At 37.7% G+C, this 14,191-nt stretch overlaps 1 pseudogene; it reads right to left on the bottom strand.

Moving 5' to 3' along the window:
- LOC119511647 overlaps positions 1-14,191 on the bottom strand; it is an 88,559-nt pseudogene that overhangs the window by 27,059 nt on the left and 47,309 nt on the right.

Genomic DNA, 14,191 nt, shown 5'->3' with positions numbered 1-14,191 from the left:
AAAACTGAAAGAGAATGAGAATAGAGAAAGAACAGAGGATCAAAAGCTGAGCCCTGAGGCACTCCAGCAGCACTGAACAATAGAAATAGAACAGGAGCCACATTATTTTTACATTTCCTGGTAGCCACCTTAGAAAAAGTAAAAATAAACAGGTGAAATTAATTTTTAAGCTATATTTTCTTTAACTCAATTGTGGTAAATTGGATTATGTACCTCAATAAACACATGTTCTTAATCTTAATCTGTGTGCCTGTTGGTGTAAACCCTTTGTAAATACAACCTCTTGAAAAGGTTATTTTTAATTAAGGTGGAGCCAGTTCAACAGGGTGAGCCTCACATTGTATTACTGGAGTCCTAATAAGGAGAGTCCAGAAGTCACAGAAGTGAGAAAGGAGAGGATATCGCCACATGATGGAAAGCAGAGATACAAGTCAAGGAACCCCAAGGATTACCAGCAAACAGTGCCAGAATGCCAGTCTTCAGGGAGGAAGCATGGCCTTGTCAATGCCTTGACTTCTGGACTTCAAGCCTTAAACCCATGAGCCAATAAATGCTTGTTGCTTAATCCAAACAAGTTTGTGGTATTTGTGATAGCAGATCTAGGAAACTAAAACACTAATGTATCCAAAATGTTAACATTTCAACATGTGATCAATATAAAAATATTATTAACAAGATGTTTTACATCCTTTTTTCCCCTCTTACTGATACTGAGCAAAAGTGGGGTTCTCTGCTCGAAGTGCATGACAGCCAATCTATGACACTGGGTTCTCAAAAAGAGAGTTTAATGCTACACATGAAGCAGGATCTCAGATGGCCTATTGGCCTAAAATTCTATCTCCCCAAACTGTAGTAATTCTGATAGTTTTATAGTATCAAAAAATGGCAGGTTTTAGGATATTGAGCACAATGTCTCCAGATGACGAGGTTAGAGGTGATCTCATTATTGACCTGTGCAGCTTGATTACATATTTAGTCACAGAACATATGTAAGAAAACAGCAGCCTTAGTATGGTGATGGGCATGATTTTTAGTGTTCTAATGAGATAGAGGTCACATAGGTTAAAGTTTAAACTACTGTACATGACAGGCAGGCCCATTTTGGTTAGATTCAGCTCTATCTATCAAGATAGCTTTGGAATTGGGGTGGGTTAGTTCCAGGCTGACTCAAGGACCTTCATTAATAAACATTAGGGGCTGTCTTTAGTGATCATAAGACTCTAAAGTTGAAAAACCAGATAAGGGAGTACAAGTGAGAGTCAGTCACAAGGTTTTTACAATCACAAGATAAAGGGTTAGATAGTTATACAATCTTTATCAAAGATAAAGGCAGCTGGATTGTAGTTCAGTAATTTCAGGTATTTCCTGGACTATTCTAATATACTAGAAAGTAAAAAGAAGTATCTATCTAATGATTCAGTAATCATAATCATTTGTTAAATCCTAACTTCTCAGTTACGTCTCCTACCTCCTATTTGATCATTCTCTCAATTCTTGAGGGATGTCTAGGTGACAACCATTCTAACTTCTTCATATTGAAAAGGGGCATTGACACTGTGGGGTAGAGGAATAAAACTAGTTATTCTTTTCAGACAGACTGGTACCTCTGGGCTTATCTGGCATAGGAACAATCCAAAGGCTTTAAGCCTCTGAAAAAGAAAATTAATAAGTAAAACTTTTATAGAGTCTTAAATAGAGCCCAGACTATTCTTTAGGGTTTTCAGGTACATTGTTGATTGAGGCTTGGCATACTGTGGCAATTTGCAATATCTGGCTGAAACTTGCATACAACTAACCTCCAGAATTACCTCTGACTCTATTTGAAATCCCTAAGCCACTGAAACTTTATTTTGTTTTGTTTCTTTTCCCCATTTTGGTCAACCAATCCCACAATGCCAGGGCCGGGCTTATCCCTGGGAGTCATGCCCCATGTAGCAGGGAAGGCAGTGAGTTTCTTTGCAGAGTTTGGCTTAGAGAGAGAGAGACTATATCTGAGCAACAAAAGAGTTTCTCTGGGGATGACTCTAGGGCATTAGTTATAAGTATGCTTAGTTTTGCCATTATAGAAATAAGTTTCATAAAGGCAAGTCTCAAAATTGAGGGTGTGGCTTATTAAATTGGGAGCCCTTTTTGCTTCAGAGAATAGCAGGGATTTCCAAGGTAGGAAGGTTTAATAGTTCCATTTTTTTTTTTTTTCCTCTAGTCCCTCAAGGGACATTGCAAATGCTTTTCCATTTTCTGCCCAAAATATTCTGAAATGCATCAGGGTATTACATTAACCTGAACAGGATGTCAAGATCTCATTCCATATTCTAGGTTCCATGTAATTATGTTGTTTAAGTAAACTGACCAGACTGGTTAAATTAGATAGTGTGATACAGAAAATTTAAACTTTGGACAAAATAAACATCTCTTCCTTAGGTCTCACACAGAAGTTAAAAGTTTTAAAATACAGACAATATCATCTTTTACCATGTATTCTGACTTACCTTAGTCCTAACCAGATCAGCTTCAATCACATCTTAAATTGAAGTCTGATCTCTTTTTCAGCTTCTTTAACCATTGCTGTATGAGTAAAGCTGACTTTCAGAGCTGAAGAAATCTAACTCTGAGTCTCAGGTGTCACATAGATACCCAAAGTTCTAGAGAACTACCAGGTTATACACAAAGAGTAAAGCATTTCAGAATTTAGAAATAACAGTTAAAGCTCAAGAGTAAATGTGACTGCTATAGGAGCTTACAGCCTAGGATCTAATTTTCTTATAAGCATTTTCTAAATGAAACTATTTTCAGAAATAAAAACATTTAACCATTGATTTATATTGGGGTCATCAACCACAAACCATAGCAGAAGTTTTGTCCTGTCTCACTTTTACATATTTACCAGGGTAATGTTAATTAACAGGTAGAACATAATTTATATACTTGTCTTGCTTCTCTTTTTTTTTAATATTCATTTTATTGAGATATAGTCACATACGATGCAGTCATACAAAACAAATCGTACATTCGATTGTTCACAGTACCATTACATAGTTGTACATTCATCACCAAAATCAATCCCCAACACCCTCATTACCACACACACAAAAATAACCAGAATAATAATTAAAGTGAAAAAGAGCAACTAAAGTAAAAAAGAACACTGGGCGCCCTTGTCTGTTTGTTTCCTTCCCCCACCTTTCCGCTCATCCATCCACAAATTAGACAAAGGGGAGTGTGATCCCCATGGCTCCCCCAATCCCACAGTACCTCCTCATAAGCCACATTTTTATACAATTGTCTTCAAGATTCATGGGTTCTGGGTTGTAGTTTGATAGTTTCAGTTATCCACCACCAGCTACCCCAATTCATTAGAACCTAAAAAGGTTGTCTATATTGTGCATAAGAGTGTCCACCAGAGTGACCTCTTGGCTCCTTTTGGAATCTCTCTGCCACTGAGTCTTGCTTCTCTTTTAAAGACCCTTTTTATTGGAGATGAAATTCTGACATATAGCTGATGACATGTACTTTTAGAGAAGCATTAGAGCAAAGTAGTGTAACTGACAAATAAATTTGGTTGTTTCCATGATCTGTAACTTTCTTCTGAGAATAACTAAAACCATGACTAACAACATCAAACTGTTGTCTGACATTATGCAACTCAGAATTAGAATATAACATAGACAGTGTGAATGTTGTCAAATTTTTAAGAATTTTATATAATCTCTAAATATATGAATAACATTTCATCCATACAAATTTAGCTAACAGAAGGATAGAAAATCCCTTTTATTTTATTATAATACTTCCCAAACACTTTCTAGGTAATATTTTAGTACCTCACTTTTACAAAATGAAAGAACAAAATCCTTTGCAACAGTTTTCCCTAAAAAGTGAGAAGACACATTCTGAAATAAAGGATGACAAGATCAACATAAACACTGACAAGGATATTATTCTGATATAATATAAAATCTTTGTCTTCTAGACAGAGTACTCAGATGGTTAAGAAAAACTTTTCCCAGCTTTTCATTAAGAGGAGACCAACAATCCAGATTATTTTAAGAGAGAGAAAACTAAACTCCAGTTTTGTATGAATACACAGTTTGACACAAAAGCTCTTTAAAAAAATGTTATAAACAAGCCTATCAAATTTTGGTCAGCATTGACTAAGACAGATAGAATTCACTTTCACGAACCATCTACAATTTTTTCATATCCATTCATGTCTTGTCTTACATATTAATTCTAGGCCTTTTACTTTAGGACAAATCATACTCACTTAGACAAGCCTATCAAATTTTAGTCAGCATTGACTACAATAAACAAAATTCACTTTCACAAATCTACAACTTTCCACATTCATTCAAGCTTTGTCCTACACATTCTTGAGGATAAAACTATACACTTTTCTTTAAAAAAGCACATCTTGTATATTTTACATACCTGCATACTTTAAGTTAAAAAAAAGATCTTTGGTACTGTCTTTAACCATCTTACAAAACATAATTATTTTTAAATAAAGTTTGTCCAAAAAACTTAACTTCATTAAACACAAACTTACTTTTTTTTTTTTTTACCATAAATAATAGATATAATACTAGCTTATTTTATTGGTAAACTTGTATAAATTTAGGGAGAACCTACCTAAGAAGAATAAAATTATGCTTGCTTGATTCAAAAAGCCACCACAAAAATAGGAAAAGGACTAGATTTTGTCACTATCTTTTTTTTGTGGTTGTATTTGCTTTTTTATTCTTTCTATTGGAGGTTAAAAAATCTCTTTGTTTTCATAACATCCTAAAATTATGAGCAACCTCAAAAGTATATTGACTATCAAGCTCTGGAAAACATACTACATTTGTTTAATTTGTCCCAAGCATAAATCCAGGAAAACTTTTCCATAGCTCTCAAGGACATTTTCTTTTACTTACTGAAATTTGATAATTAGATCTTATTCAATTACTATTATCTCAAGGCTATTTATATTTTAATAATGATTTGTTTACTACAGTTACCATTGCAAAGGTATTATTGGAAAAAATAATTTTAATTGGGGAATTTTTTCAGAACAAATATAGCCTATTCTGCAGCATTTCTTTGGTGCCTACCATTTCTAATCTCCAGGCCCAGTAGAAAGAATTCTAAACCAATCCCACACCTCCCCCATCTTTCTGCACCCAACCTTTCCCCCATTGCTGCCTTAGCTGCTTACACCCTGAAGGTAGGGATAAGTGAGACAGAAAGAATGAGGCCTGGTCTGTTGAACTTGATTTTAAAAGTTTTAAATGAGGGTGGTGGGATTTAAGACACCTAAGGTGACCTTAGTGTTCATGAGAGTTCCTATGCCCTTCTTCTAATTATTTCCAATTATTAGATCTATTTTGCCTAAAGCTGTGACCTGTGACCTGGGCAATTGGAAAAGTATTTCCCATTTCTGAGGCAGCACTCTGCTAACTTTGGCAAATTTCAGTGGGTGGTTTCTTTCCAATGTCTAGGTTTGTTTCCAGTAATTGCAAAAACTATGACTGAACCCTGTTACCTAGTGGGGTTTTTTTCTTCTTCTTTTTTTTCTCTAGAACTCCAGGAGTACACTAATTTATACATATTTGCTTATTTATCTTTAAGCAATTTGAATAGAGCTCTTTTAAGAATTTTTTGTTGTTGTTAATTTCCTATTACCATCCGGAGGTATGAAAATGTGCATTGAACAAGCAGACAGACACAAACAGAAACAGAAATGCAGAAATCTACTTTTGAGAAGAACAAATAAAGGATTGAATATACATAATCTCATCCCATTTCTGCTCTCTTTTGCAGAGCAACTCTAACTATAATATAGTATCCTTTTCTATAGAACTATGTTCAAGCTGTTTCTCTCCTGACTCTAAATCCTATTGAGGCCAGATTGTATTACAGAAATAAACTATTTTTTGTTGTTTTTTTTCCATAGGCTTGTAACTAAAACTTTTCCAATTTTTCAAAATATAACTCAAGGGGCTATATTCAGGAATGCTATTAGAATTAGAATTTCCCATTTTAAAGAATTTCCACAATTAGGAAACAATTAGGGACACTTGAACAATACAAATGACGTTACACACCAACTAACAAATTTAAACAGACACTTAACACTTACTATATATTTAAGTAACATGCCAATTAATAACTAGACCAAACACACCAATTAAGAATTAAACAGGCATTAAATTCTTACTATAACTAACACACTAATCAACAAACAGGCATCATTCATTTACCTAATTTCATTAAATAGCAATTAATTGTTGGATTATTGTTTTCTAGGAGTATACTCAATAGACAATGGTACTTAAAACCAAAAAGGTGCAGAGGTCAGAGCAAAGGGGGATCATTCTGGAAGTGGGACTGGGCCTCAAAGCCTGGTCCAGGGGACTCGAGCCGCCATACTGACTTCCTGACCCACCTTAAACTTGATGATCCATTCACCCAGTCTGATGTCTGGACTTGGAACTGGGAATGATTTCTCTCTTTGAAGCTTTTTAAGGTGCTGAGGAAAACCTGGTTACCGAGCCTCTAGACTAAATGGAGTCTAGGAGCCACAAGAGGCTCGATTACCTGTTCACCTGTCCTCCAGAACTTTGGGCAATCAGACTCCTTCTTAGGAACCTTGGTCCCTTCTGGGAGTTGCCAAACTGATATGAAACAAAAGCGGTAGGTTTTCTGCCCAATCACAAAATGCCAATCCATGACACCAAGGTTTCAAAGAGAGAAAGAGTTTAATGTTATACACAAAGCAGGAGATCAGATGGCCTGTTGGCCTAAAAGTCTGTCTCCCCAGACTGTAGTAATTCTGATAGTTTTATAGTATCAAAAGATGGGCAGGAGCACAATGGCTGGAGATGATGAGATTAGAGATGATCTAATTACTGAGCATGCGCAGATTGATTACATTCTTAGTCACAGAACATACGTAAGAAAATGGCAGCCTTAATATGATGATGAGCATGATTTTTAGTATTATAACGAGGAATAGGTCACATACGTTCAAGTTTAATCTACTACACATGACAGACGTGCCTATTTTGGTTTGATCCAGCTCCATCTATCAACATAACTTTGGAATTGGGGTAGGTTAGTTCTGGGCTGACTCAAGGCGCTTCATTAATAAACATTAGGGGCTGTCTTTAGCGATCATAAGACTTTAAAGTTGAAAAGCTAGATAAAAGTGTCCAAGTGAGGGTCAGTCACAAGGTTTTCACAATCACAAGATAAAGGCTAGATAGTTATAAAATGATTATCAAAGATCAAGGCAGCTGGATTACAGTTCAGTAATGCCAGGTATTTCCCTCTGTCTATTCTAACATACTAGAAAGTAAAAAGAAATATTTATATAATGATTCAGTAATCGCAATCATCCCCTGAATCCTAACTTCTCATTTACATTACTTTGGAATCTGTTATGTATTGAACACAAAGCAATCTCAATTCAGGCTAGCCACATTTCTAGTGGCTAGTGGTAACATGTTGGACAGTCAGATTTACAGGTTTGGGAGAAGAGAAACTAGCAAAGGATACTGAGAAGGAAGAATCTGTGAGATAAAAGGAAAACTAAGCCATGTGGGTAGAAGTGGCGGTAGAACTTCTCTTACAATTGTTTATAATATTCTCAGTTTAGAAGCAAGCGAGGTGTACCAACCAAGGTGAGGATGTGGAAGTATTGAGGGTGTGTAGAGAGAAGATGTGATATAGGAGAGTGGGAAAGGGAATAAACTGGGGAAGTAAAGGGTGACTTCTGGGCAGTATTAAAATGCATCAAGATTAATAATCATGAATTTAAAATGAGACCAATCAGTGGGATTGGGTGTTTTTCTCCAGCCACAGGAGTCTAGGTGGAGTAAGTGGAGACTTGGATTTAACCAGATAATGGTTCCTGATTCTCTACTTCCTGATTCCACTTTGTTTTAGTTAAGGTTATTCTGGCAGCAAATAATAGAATTCAGTGCTGAAGTTAGGTAAAGCAAAAAAGGAAATTTATTGGTAGAATTCTGGATGATTTTCAGAAATCAAAGGCTGAGTTAGGAACCGGGCAGCAATCACGAATCCAGCCACAGGGGAGCTCTCTGCATGCCTGCCTCCTCTTCCTCATTCAGTGCGCCCCTCTCTACCCCCATTACTATACATGCTCTCACAAGAGAAGTTTGCCTCACTGCCAAGTAGATATCACCTCACTCCCAGCCTCAGGTCTCAGGACAGTGGTCTTTGAATTTACATTGCTAAGAGGGAGAATATGATGGAACAAGCTTCTGTCAAATGGGGCAGAGTCATGATTAGAAAATCATGGGGAAAATGTAACAGTAAATAATTCAAAATATTGGCTCACAACATATATGTTAAAATAAAATATTAGGCAAGATATAATTTATGGTCCTTTGAGCAGTTTGCGATTCATGACTCAGTCAGTATCCAAACTGCAGGTGGAGAACTCCACCCCAGGAGTAGAAAGCAGACTCTTATATAGAGCAAACAGAAGCAAGAGAGGAAATGTTCTGATTGGCTGACATTAAGTTTCCATTTTACATAGCAGCCTCATACAGAGTAAGGAGCAGATATACATTGATTAGTATGGTATGCTTGTCCATTCTGATAAGCTATCTCTCCTGGAGGGAAACTGGTTTATCACCAGGTGGTGTTTATCTGGAATTCTGTAGGCTGCATTCCATTGCCACATTTTCTCAGAAAGCCACAGCAAGTCAATTGTTTGTCTTCTGGAAAATTCTCTCTCCAAAGGGGTCCCTCCCAGGAATGCTCAAAGCAGGGAGGCATTTTATTTTACTTAACATATATTTTGCAAAAACATATAGTTTCAGAGGCTGACTCTGGAAAAAGAACCCAAAGGAAGTTTCCTGGAATTTTCAGTGTTAAAGGGTAATTAAAAAAAGAGAGAGACAAAATCATGACTCTCTTACAAAAGGAAAATGAAAACATGTCAAAGATTTTTCTTTAATTAATGAAGGAATCAATAAAGTCTTTCAGCTAGTTCAAAGCAAAATGCAGACCAGACACATAAGTAGGCCCATAAAATGAATTCACGAGTAGATGGCTTTTGGGGGGAGAGGAGGACAGTTGTCTGTCCACTGAACAGGATTCATTTGCATGTCCATAAAACAGTTATTTGCATTGTTATCAGTTATCTACAACAGTGTTGTGTAATAGCTCAAAGACAATGAAAGGTACAAACCCCATAGAATCAAATAACATAGAAGGGTGTGCACTATATAAAGCATAGTTTTCCATTGAAGATATCCAGTAATCCTTTGGTTCCTTGTAAAGTCGCACACTTTTTTCTGACAACTAAAAATACCTGAGTTATTGGGAAGCACATCTCTTTATCATTCTCTCATTGGCCAATATTTTATATTCTCAATACTATTTAGTACCTTCTCTTCATTTTTGAAAAATGAAGTTTTATATTTAATTATTTAAAGTTATATTGCACTTGGAGTCATCATCACACACAATAAAACATCCGACATCCAGATTCCTTGCTAAATGAGCGTCGTTTTATCCCTTTAAGCCCCAAAGTTGTACCACCTCATCCATTTTGGATCAAAGTCTTTCTTTAGCTATAATAAATGTCTTTGTCTATAATAGACCTCTGCCTATTATAAAAACAGAAAATGGAGGACTGTTAATGATATGAACAAATTCTCACAAGATTAATGTTAAATCTTAAAAAGCAGGTTACAAATGTGTTTGTTCTAGTGTTACCAAACAAAAGTAGGGAGATTCTCTGCCAGGTGAAGGCAAATGACCAATTCCTGAGACACTGAGGTCTCAAATAAAGAAAGAGTTTATTGCTAAGTATGAAGCAGGAGATCAGATGGCCTGTGGGTCTAAAGCTCTGTCTCTCTGAGTCTAAGGAGTTGAGGGTTCTTATGGATTCAAACAAGGGAAGGTGGAGTTGTTACCATTCAATAGCAAGTGTAAACAAGGGCTGGGGCTAGGCTAGAAGAACCTTCACAATAGTGAGTATAAAGAAGGGCTGAGACTCGTTCAGCGAGTTTCAGTAATTTCAGGTATTAACTTTTGGCTATTCTACAATATACTAGAAAGTTAAAAAAAATCTATATAATGATTCAGTAAACATAATCATTTGTTAATTCTTTACTTCTTGGTTAACACTAGTGGATTTAGACTTTTTTCTTTGTCCTCTTTTTTCCTTTTGAGAACTTTGAAAATACAGAACATAATTACCTATTTCCTCCTCCCCAGAATTAATAGCTATTAGCAGTCATATTTTCCCAGTCTTTTTGTCTGTTGTGGTAGATTGTAGTACTATTCCCAATTATTCACTGCTCTTTCTTGAGAATATTCTGTGCCCTTCCCATTGCCACGTGGCTTGCAAGGCATTGACTTATGGCAGGTTTGGCCAGCTGACTTGCTTTAGCCAAAGATATATAGGTTAAAAGGCTATGTGCTACTCCCCAGCTAAAGCTCTAAGATGTCTCTGCACTTTTCTTTTCCCTCTGCCATGAAAATAGCTTCTTCCCAGTAGAAGATTTTGCTTCTGCTTAAATCCGGGAATAAAGAAGACATAGCATAGTCCTAGCCAACCTGCAGCTAAACTGATGTGAGCAAGAAATAAAGCTTTGTGATTATAAGCCCTGGGATTTGGGGACATTGTTACACTAGCATCACCTGCCTATGTATTCCGTTTTTTAAAAATTACACATGTAATATATATACAGTCTATTGATTCTTGCATCCCACGTTTTCTCCTTGGGGTTCACTTTTCTTTTTGTTCAGTCAGTTCTTTCAGTGAGAGCCTGTGGATAGTAAAATTTCTGAGTTCTTATATGCTAAAAAAATGTTTGTATTTTACCCTTACTCTTGGATAACAGTCTCACTGGGTATAGAATTTTATATTTAACATTATTTTGTTTCAGTCCTTTGAATATTTTATCCCATTGTCTTTTGGCATTTGTTGTTACATATAAGAAAATCTAGTATCAATCTGATCCATTTTTCTTGGTAAGCAACCTGTCTTCTTTGGTAGTTTTAAGATTTCCCTTTAAACCTATCTTATCTCTCATTTCTCATATTTGGAGAAGGAGGAGAAGGTTCAGCATCTGTTCCATCTGCCATCTTGACCCAGAACTTGGTTTCTACATTACTACTTGTTTTGATGGCATGTACTCATCATTTTGAACCATCCAAACATTTTTTAATATTGTTGCAAAACCCTAATGCCCCTCAGGCCCTAATGAAATTTATAAACCTATTTGGATTTACTCTAAGTGTCATTAATACTGATAAACTTCACTTTTTAAAAATTCTTGTACCTTCTCTTAGAGATTTTCCCCTCTTTTCTTTTTTTCAGGTTATCAGCTGTCAGTCATTCTAATGCCCATTACCCACCTATCGCAACCTTCTGCATGATGCTTGGCTCACTCTCTATGCTTGGCCTCTTCACTGTTCCCCAGCCACCTCAGAATGATTCCTCCTTCTTTTTAAAGCGAAACAATTGTACTCTCTCAAGCTTCTGCCTCCAAACAGCTTGTGACTTTGCTTTGAAAACTCACAGTGTTCTAGTAAATCTAGGATATTTCTTCTAATTCTGATGCCTTTTCCTTTTTCCTACCAGTTCAGCAAACAGAAAGAAATGGTAAAGAAATGTATTTCTTCATTGCTGCAAATCATGTCACTGTATTAATAGGGAATTGTGCTGATAATAAAGGCCCAAATTAAGGCTTAATTTAATAAAAGCTTTTTTTTTCATCCCACATAAATGAATCTCAGAGTTAGGAAACTGAAGGCTGGTATTCTGGCTCTTCGGTCATCAGCGACCCAAGCCTTTTCTATCTTTCCATTTGGCCTTCCTTAGCACAAGATTTCCAAACTCAAAGCTCCTTCATGGTTATAAGATGGCTGCTGGAGCTCCAGCCATCACAACCACGTTCCTAGTAAGACAAAGGTGAAAAGAGTAAAAAGGAATGCCTCCCACCTGAGTCAGCCCCCTTCAGGAGAAATTCTTGGATATGCTACCCAATATCTTCCACTAACGTTTCATTGGCCATCCCTAGTACAAGGGAAATATTTTTGCTGTCTCCAATAAATTAATGTATTGCCTTTGTGCCATCACTTTTGGTGCTCTGCAGCTTACAACAGCCTACTTCCTGGCTCTCAACTATATTCTGGTTAGATGAGATAAGACTCAATTTTTAAATAAATGTAATTGTTTTTATTTTTATGGCCCTTGGCTATTTTCAAATATCAAATCAATAATTATAAAACTGAAGAAACATTAAACATCAAAATCATTGGAAATTCCAAACTTGAAATATCATCCAAGGAACCCTGTGGAATTGGCAAAATTGACTCATGCAGTTGTCAATTAATTCAATTCGAATTTACTAAGTGCTTTCAGTATTGACTATGAACCAGTTACTTGTAGTGGTTACTGGGAAAAATCAAGATGTCCCTGTCTTTGAGGAGCTTCAAGTTCAATGCTTCATCAATGCGTGGAGTCAGATGGAAGCCACCAAATGGTTTTATGCAGTGGAGGGATGTGGGCACATCTGTATCTTTGCAAGTTAGGTCAGACTGGGTAGGGTGAATAGGAAGAGAGAAGAGGCTAGAGACACGGGATTTCATTCTGCAGGCCAAATATTATTCTGCATTGCTGTGCCATTGCTACCCAATAACCATATTGTACCTTCTGCCCATTTGCCAAATTTATCCCAGAATCCTCACTAATCCCATCCCCTCCACGCCCCTTTAGATTTTTCTCACCCTAAACTTTCACTTCCTACCCTCTTGGAAGTACTGGGGCAGTCAAAATTGACATTCTGGGGTCAAGAGGCCAAGATTTGTTCATTCTTCACACATCTACTGAGCTCCTACTATGCTCTGGGCTCTGTGCTGTGGACTAGGGTTGCATAGATGGATCCACCCCATGCTCAAGGCAGGAATAAATTATTTTGCTTTTCCTTATGCTCAAGGGTATTAAGAACAGAGCTGATTTTGGCTGGAGAAGGGAATTAGGGGACAAGGGCAGAGCAAGGATCAAAAGGGAAATGGGCAGTCCAGAAATCCAGAGGGCAGATTGTCTTCAGGGCCTAATAGTAAGGTTCCCCTAACCCCAGCCTTCCCTCTCCCCTGCCTCTTCCCCTTCCACCTCCTCTTCCTCCTCTGGTGTCCTCACAGCAGAGCCTGGTCTCCATTTAAACCTCCCGGAAATCCCCTACCCAATTTCCAGCTTTGAAACAATGACTCTCCGGAGAGGATTCCCATTGTCCTTGGAACCAGAACAATAAGAGAGTAGAGCCTCCCCTCTAGTTTCAGGTTACATCCCTTCTCCAAGATTCCCCCTCAAGTAAAAGCTTCCTCAACTATCTAATCAGTGTCCCCATCTGTAACAAGGCAGGAAGTTGGGGGAGGTAGGAGAAAAAGCATTTTCCGTTAACTGCTTCTAAAACTTCAGGTCAGCTCCAGCCCCTTAAATACTAACTTCGGCTTGTCTTCTCTTAACCAGAACTAAGAAGGAATCTCTCTGCACCTGAATATACTGTGGGTTGGCAGGCAAGCTCAGAGTTTGATTTCTGTATTTTCTAAATCTCTTTCGATGCCTCAGTTTCCCCTGCTATTTGAGGTGAGAGAGCTAGAGGCCATTCTAAAGGGATTAGCAGTATTGGAGTTTTGCTTTTTTTTTTTTCTCACCGCTTAGTTCCTCTTTCACTCCCAACTCTGACCCTAGGAGACCCCTGTCCCTTTCCTTACCCTGTCCTGCCAAAAGGGCTGTTAGATGGGGGGAGGGCTGCAGGCGGGGCTTTTCTCGCACCGTCCTGGCGCCTGACTGGATCGGGTTTCTGGAGGCAGTCTGGATTTGAATGTGCAAATAAACAGAAGTCGCTTTGATCTGAGAGGCTGAGAGGGAGAGAGAAGAAAACTGAGTGCCCAGGTCAAAGATGTGCCTGCTGGACACTGGGAAGAGGGGCTGGGGCTGTGGAGGGTGAGAGAGTCCTTCTTCTTTTGACTGGACCCAAAAGCTATTTTGTTCACCAAATTAAGAAAAAAGAAAAGAGCTGGAAAGAGTCTGGGACCCACTTCAGGCCTGTCACACTTCCTCTTGGTAACCAAATATCCCATTGGCCTTTCCTCCCTGTCACCAGGAGGGGAGTGGGTTGCTCGGACCCCACCCTCCCTCAAAGCTCTTCTCCCTTCGGGG

The sequence above is a fragment of the Choloepus didactylus genome, chromosome 2, assembly GCF_015220235.1.
Source record: "Choloepus didactylus isolate mChoDid1 chromosome 2, mChoDid1.pri, whole genome shotgun sequence".
In the NCBI taxonomy this organism is placed as follows: domain Eukaryota; kingdom Metazoa; phylum Chordata; class Mammalia; order Pilosa; family Megalonychidae; genus Choloepus; species Choloepus didactylus.
The sequence above is the reverse complement of the archived record's forward strand: the minus strand, read 5'-3'. Positions and strand labels throughout refer to the sequence as shown.